Raw genomic sequence first — 8,126 nt, forward strand, 5'->3', positions numbered from 1 at the left:
ATCTGAAATCCTCAGCTGTCTAGCATGCGTTAATAGTGCATTGTAGGGAACAATAAACAATCCCATGAGAAAGAAACTCCATAAGCCTTACTTAGCTTGATTGAAACATAAATCCTACTTATACCTGTTCATAGAGTTTTGATGGTATTTCTTCTCTTTTAAAGTTAAGTACCAAGTATATATAAAAGATATTTTATGAAATATGTTTGCAGTATAGTGAAAAACAATACAGCACATCCTTATGTGCCACTACCTGGATTAAGCAATATAATGTGACTGTTTCCGCTTAGAAGCTGACATTCTGTGCCTGCCTCTCCTGCATTTTGCCTTGGGGCTACCATGGCCCCCCTTCCTTTGCCATGATTTGAGTGGCAGCAGCCAGACCGCAGGTGCCTGTGTAGGGCACGACCAGGGCAGAGCAAAGGCCCTGTCCCTGGGTGGTGAGCGGTGGTTGACCAGCTGCCCCAGGGCATCTACCTGTCCTCCCCTCCCTAAGACCCATGGCTGGTGGATTAAAAACTAAGTCCACTCTCTCATCCCAAGGCTGTTCTTTCTGAGTGTTTAAAGTGAACATTAAGGGACTTCCCTGGTGGTCCAGTGGTAAAGAATCCGCCTTCCAATGCAGGGGATGTCGGTTCAATCCCTGGTTGGGGAACTAAGATCCCACATACCACGGGGCAACTGAGCCCGCGCACCACAACTGCTGAGCTCACGCGCCTCAATGAGAGGGCCCGCATGTGCAAACTACAGAGCCCACATGCTCTAGAGCCTGTGCACCACAACTAGAGAGAGAAAAAAACCCACACACCACAACTTGAGAGGAGCCCACGCACCGCAACGAAGAGCCTGCAAGCCACAACTAACCCAATGCAGCCAACAATAAAATAAAAATTAATTAATTAATTAACTAAAAATTATAAAAAAATAAAGTGAACATTGAACAACAAGGCTGGCAAGTATTAGCAAATGAGGGTTACCCATTGTGATTCTCCATCCTGGGGCTTCCTCCCCCACCACCTCATTAAATCCTCTGCAGAGACACCAGCTAGGTCCTAGACTTTAGCCCTTGTCAATACACATTCCCAGACCCCAGGGGAACATGAATACCGAGGCAGAAACAACCAGACCCCCAAGGATACCAGAAAGATAGAACACCTTGACCACCATTCAAACATGTCATTTGAAGCAAAGTTGTTGGAAAGTGTGGACCCCAATTTTTAAGTAACATAATAAATATACTCTAAATGAGAAAATGTTAATAATATTTAGCTGTAGCAAGAAGTTGTAATAAAGATCCAAGTGGAAATGTTACGGATGAGAAATATAAAAGTAGAAATGAAGACTACTCCAGAGGAAATAAAAGCATGACATAGAGCTGATCTGTATGAAAAACCATCCTAGATGGCAGCAGGAAAAAAGGAGAAAATATTAAAAGAAAAAAAAAAAAAAGCTAAGAGATAGGAAAGGTGAAAATAGAGAAGAGATGGATAATAGGTGAACCTGAAGTAGAAAAAATATATTTGAAGAAATAATAAAAATACATTTATTGGAATGAAAGAAAGAGGAAAGATCTCAGAGCAAAAGCCTCACAGACTGACAAACAGGGTTGAGGATTGACCAGGTGAACCCCCATATGGACACTAATGACATTTAAGAATACCAAAGGCAAAGAGAGAATTCCAAATGCCTCCAGAGAGAAAGAACAAATCCTCTGTCAATCAGACTTAAATTAGATTTCTCAATAGCAACATTGCATGCAAGAAGAAAATGAGGGCACATTTTTTAAATAGAAAAAGCAAGAATACAATAACCCTGGAGTTCAGCCAAATTGTAAACACGAAAACCCACTGAGAAATCTCAAGCACATAGGATCACAGCAGAGGAGAAGAGAACTAAACCTCAGAGGCAGCTGTAAAACATATGAGAACTGATATTTATCGTCTAAAAGTCTTGGGCCAGAGTAAAGGAGGAAAGAAAATACATGCCAATCAAGTACTGCCATTCTGAACAAGGTCCAGAGAGTTTAAGATGCAGGCAGAGAGATAAAGAGAATGAGGGTATACTAAAAGTTCTTGTCTCGTTTGGGAAAAGATACTGATATTGATGATTTTAAGAAATCAATAGAGGGCTTCCCTCGTGGTGCAGTGGTTAAGAATCTGCCTGCCAATGCAGGGGACACAGGTTCGAGCCCTGGTCCAGGAAGATCCCACATGCCATGGAGCAACTGAGTCCGCGAGCCACAACTACTAAAGCCCGTGCACCTAGAACTGGTGCTCTGCAACAAAGAGAAGCTACCTCAGTGAGAAGCCCGCACACAGAAACGAAGACCCAGTGCAGCCCAAAATAAATAAATTAAATAAATTTAAAAAATAAATAAATAAAAATAAACTCAAAATGGATTAGAGACCTAAATGTAAGACCGGACACTAGAAAACTCTTAGAGGAAAACATAGGAAGAACACTCTTTGATATAAATCACAGCAAGATCTTTTTTGATCCACCTCATAGAGTAATGGAAATAAAAACAAAAATAAACAAATGGGACCTAATGAAACTTAAAAACTTTTGCACAGCAAAGGAAAGCATAAACAAGACGAAAAGACAACCCTCAGAATGGGAGAAAATATTTGCAAATGAAGCAACTGACAAAGGATTAATCTCCAAAATTTACAAGCAACTCATGCAGCTCAATATCAAAAAAACAAACAATCCAATCCAAAAATGGGCAGAAGACCTAAATAGACATTTCTCCAAAGAAGATACACAGATTGCCAACAAACACATGAAAGAATGCTCAACATCATTAATCATTAGGCAAATGCAAATCAAAACTACAATGAGGTATCACCTCACACCGGCCAGAATGGCCATCATCAAAAAATCTACTAACAATAAATGCTGGAGAGGGTGTGGAGAAAAGGGAACCCTCTTGCACTGTTGGTGGGAATGTAAATTGATACAGCCACTATGGAGAACAGTATGGAGGTTCCTTAAAAAACTAAAAATAGAACTACCATACGACCCAGCAATCCCACTACTGGGCATATACCCTGAGAAAACCATAATTTAAAAAGAGTCATGTACCACAATGTTCATTGCAGCTCTATTTACAATAGCCAGGACATGGAAGCAACCTAAGTGTCCATCGACAGATGAATGGATAAAGAAGATGTGGCACCTATATACAATGGAATATTAGCCATAAAAAGAAACAAAATTGAATTATTTGTAGTGAGGTGGATGGACCTAGAGTCTGTCATACAAAGTGAAGTAAGTCAGAAAGAGAAAAACAAATACCATATGCTAACACATATATATGGAATCTAAAAAAAAAAAAAAAAAATGGTCATGAAGAACCTAGGGGCAAGACAGGAATAAAGACACAGACCTACTAGAAAATGGACTTGAGGATATGGGGAGGGGGAAGGGTAAGCTGGGACAAAGTGAGAGAGTGGCATGGACATATATACACTACCAAACGTGAAATAGATAGCTAGTGGGAAGCAGCCGCATAGCACAGGGAGATCAGCTCGGTACTTTGTGATCACCTAGAGGGGTGGGATAGGGAGGGTGGGAGGGAGGGAGATGCAAGAGGGAAGAAATATGGGAACATATGTATATGTATAACTGATTCACTTTGTTATAAAGCAGAAACTAACACACCATTGGAAAGCAATTATACTCCAATATAGATGTTTAAAAAAAAAAAAAAAAAGAACAAGTGCTGATGCCCTAGGTCAGAAGTGGGATGTCCCAGCTCCAGCAGAGAAAGCAAATTCCTCTGCCTTTTTCTATTCAGGCCCTCAATGGATTGGATGATGCCCACCACATTGGCAGACAGTCTTCTTTACTCAGTCTACCTATTCAAATGCTAATCTCTTCCCGAGATACGCTCGCAGACACACCCACAAATAATATGTTACCTGCTCTCTGGGTATCTCTTAGCCCAGTCAAGCTGACATATTAAATTAACTATCACACCTGGGTTGGAAATATTCCCTTCCCTGAACTTCAGCTCTAACAGGCAGATGTGAAAAAGTCAAAAAAAAAAAAAAAAAAAAAAAAATAGAGCCCCGCCCTTGGCTGGCTTGTCAGCTGGACTTCAGGCGCTTCCTACACTTTGAGCGGTTGGCAAACCACATTATAACTCTGGGTGGATCGGATCCTGAAAATTCTACCTACCAGAGTGGATTGATTGGTTTATAGAATCGAGGGACATGGACATTTCCACCAACTTCTGAGTATCGAGGCACGATTAGTGGTCACCACAAGTTGCTTTGGGAGTCTGTCATCAAAGCAGAGGGCTGGCAAGCTCTGTTAGATATTCCATCCAGGCTGTGGTGGACCCTGGAGGACCACGCCTTACTATTACCAAGGCTGTATCTTGATTGACTGGAATCCAAAGTATCTACCCCTGTTAGCTGCTCTCTCTTGCAAGGTGTATTAGTTTGCTGGAGCTGCTGTAACAAACACCACAGGCTGGGTGGTGTAAACAACAGATTTATTTTCTCACTGTTTTGGAGGCTGGAGGTCTGAGATCAAGGTGTCAGCAGGGTTGGTTCTTTCTGAGGCCTCTCTCTCTGTCTTATAAATGGCCATCTTTTCCTTGTGTCTTCACACAGTCCTTCTGTGCATGTCTGTGTCTAAATTTCCTCTTATAAGGACGCCAATCATATTGGATTAGGGTCCACCTCAGTGATCTCATTTTAACTTAGTTACATCTTTAAAGGCCTTGTCTCCAAATAGAGTTTCATTCTGAGATATTGGAGGTTAGGACATAAATATGAATTTGGGGGAGATGCAATTCAGCTCATAACAGAAGGAACTGGATAAATCCAACTCTTTTAATTTTTGCTACTTTAAAAAAATTAAATTACGTTCTTTTCAGAACCTCTATTTTGTCAAGATTAGATACATTTCATAGCTTGAATCAGGTACTTTTTTCCCAGCTTCTTTTATGAGATATTGGTCGTACTCCAGTCTCATCGGGAACATGCACAGGAGATGCCTGGAGTGTAGAACGGTTTGGTAGCAATCGCGTCCTGACTCTGCCATCTGGGAGCTGTGCAAGGGTGAGCAAATCCCATGGTGTCCCCCCTCAGAGCCTCCGCGTTCTCATTTGTGATACAATGTGATATTAAGGGACATGGAGAATGATGTTCATTGCAGCGTTGTGTGTGGTGATAAAACATTGGGTATAAACCAAGTGTCCATCAGCAGGAAAAGAGAGAAGCAAAATGTAGTATGTTTATATGTGAGAATACTTTACAACGGTTAGAAATAAATGGAATAGCTCCCTATACAGCAACATGAAATGGTATTGAAAACATACTGTTGAGTGAAAAAAGAAGTTGGAAAATTGTTCAGTGTGATACTACTTATGTATCACTAAAAACACACAGAAAATAGTATTCTGTATGGCTTATGGAAACATGAATTTATGTCTATGTGTATTAAATATACTATAAATGTACATACTAAGATGATAAAGACACCCACTGAATACAAAGTTGTAAAAAAAAAAATGGTTACCTTTGGGAATGGAGGATGGGAAATGGGGATGGGGAGGGATGGAGGGGGGATTTCTATTTTATCTTGGGGTATTCCTTTTTCCTTTTTTTAAATTAAAAAATCTCAAGTATATATGACAAAATATTAGCATTTGTTAATTCTGGGTGGCACATATGTGGGGTGTTTGTTATATTACCTTTTGTACTTTTCTGTATTACAAATTTCAAAAGCAAAGTAAATACAAAGATGGTAATAGTACTTACTTCACCTCTTAAGGCTATCGCAAGGTTTCCATAAGAGTGTTTGTGAAAATTCTTTGCAAAATGAAAAGCTCTCTACAAATATTAGGTTTTATAGCTAATCTGTTCCATTCGCTGTTGATTCTGTTAACTTCCATTTCAAAAGTCCACATGGTCTGATAGCTTCAGCCTTTGGGTGGTGTTGGCAGTGATTATGGTAGTGGTCATGATGGAGGTGACAGTGGTGGTGGTGACGATGCTGGTGGTGGTGAGGGTGGCGTGTGTAAGGAGTAAAGTCAGATCTGTGATCCAGTTCTGTGCCTCACCACGCACTGCCACAAAATATAATACACTTCTGGGCAGAGTGTCTTACTTCTAAGGAAAGAGTAAAGTCTACAGAGGCAAACTGCATGAATGTGTATCTCCCACTACTCCAAGCAAACACTGCTCAACGTACTGTATTTAGCACTGTATTTTTTTTTTTTCCTGTAAATACCAAATGAATTCCATCTTTTTCTTAGAACTGCAGCAATATGAGGAATGACCACAAGAGGGCAATAGAGAAGCATCAATAAAGCTTACTTTTGCTTGGAGGGTTGGGCTGGTTAGTCACTGCTTCGGAGCAGAGACAGGTGTGCTGCCGAGGAACTCAGTTTGTGGGAATTATTCAGGGCTATTCAATGCATCACAGAATGTCATGGAATTTAAGAGTCATTGAGAACTACCTAGTTCAACTTCCTCAGCCACAGCCAACATCTTGACTGCAACTTTATGAGACTCATCTAAGGAGATGAGGAGCTGTAGGCTGGAGGATAAAGTTTTAAAGGAGTTTTGCTTTAAAGATTTGCTGTGTTTGAGCTGTAGCCAGAAGGAGATGTGGAGTAGATTGTTTTTAAAGAGGGTGGGTAGTGCAACATATGGGAATCTCATGGAAATGCTCAAGTAGAGAGAGAAAAGGGGGAATATTAAAGAGAGAGAGAGGGAAAGCTACAAATTGAGATGAAAAAGACTACCAACTCAATGGAAAAAAATGCGTCAAGTGTCCAGAAAAAAATCTTTAATTACTAGTGCTTCAAAATAGATTCCTTCTCCTCTCTTTCCGAATAAAATACTTCATAAAATTAAATGGGGAAATCGGGTTTAAAAAATCCTCTTTGACGCACATTTATGTGGCACAGACCATTGGTTCCATTTTTGGACAATCAATAGACATTCCCTTGACCCGGCTTCACCCGCATTGCTGGCTCTCCAGAAAGCACAGGTCAGCATTCAAATTAGCTCTGGTACTTGGTGAACATTCAAGGCTCTCTACTCACCTGTCACAAGTCTATGGTTATTTTTTTGGAGACAAACTCTGTCCAGTCCCAGAATGTAAGGTGTCCGGTGGTCAACCCCAAACAGGGCTGTCAATATGATTTCAGATACAGCAAAGCAGGGGGATGCTTACGAGGTTTACTCATGTGCCATGTTCCTTTGAAAATTGATTTTTTTTAATGCACTTAAGCCTTCAAAATAAAATAAAAGTCATAAATTAAAAATAATCTTTATTTGTAGCCAAGACGATTCTATATGTGGAAACCCCAAGGTAATTAATTAAAAATCTATTAGAACTAACAAGAGTACAGTAAGGAGGCTGGTTAAAAATATATACAAAGTCAATATTTTCATGCAAACCAAGAGCTGGTTAGAAAATTTAATAGAAAAAAAATCCCATTTACTATAACAACACAATTATATATATTTTACCGCTAGAGGAAAGAGCTTTCTTAAATGTGCAGGAATATTATGAAGAAAATAACTTCCTTGAGTTATAAAGCATTATCCACAGTACGGTGCCATTTGGGGTTAAAATATGCAAACACACACACAACATACACTCACGTTCTTGCATAGATAAAAATCCAAGAAAGAATATCATCAAAATTTCACCATGTATTTTTTTTCTTGATGGCAGATCAAGTGTGATATGTAGGGTTTTTTTTTAATATTTTAATTTTATTGGAGTATAGTTGATTTACAATGTTGTGTTAGTTTCAGGTGTACAGCAAAGTGATTCAGTTATACATATACATATATTCATTCTTTTTTAGATTCTTTTCTCATATAGGTTATCGCAGAATATTGGGTAGAGTTCCCTGTGCTATACAGTAGGTCCTTGTTGGTTATCTATTTTTTATATAGTGGGGTATGTATGTTAATCCCAAGCTCTGGATTTATACCTCCCCCCAGGTTTCCCCTCTGGTAACCATAAGTTTGTTTTCAATATCTATAAGTCTGCTTCTGTTTTGTAAGTAAGTTCATTTGTATCTTTTTAAAATTAGATTCTACATATAATTGATATCATATGATATGTGTCTTTCTCTGTCTGACTTACTT

Source organism: Balaenoptera ricei, chromosome 2, assembly GCF_028023285.1.
Source record: "Balaenoptera ricei isolate mBalRic1 chromosome 2, mBalRic1.hap2, whole genome shotgun sequence".
In the NCBI taxonomy this organism is placed as follows: Eukaryota; Metazoa; Chordata; class Mammalia; order Artiodactyla; family Balaenopteridae; genus Balaenoptera; species Balaenoptera ricei.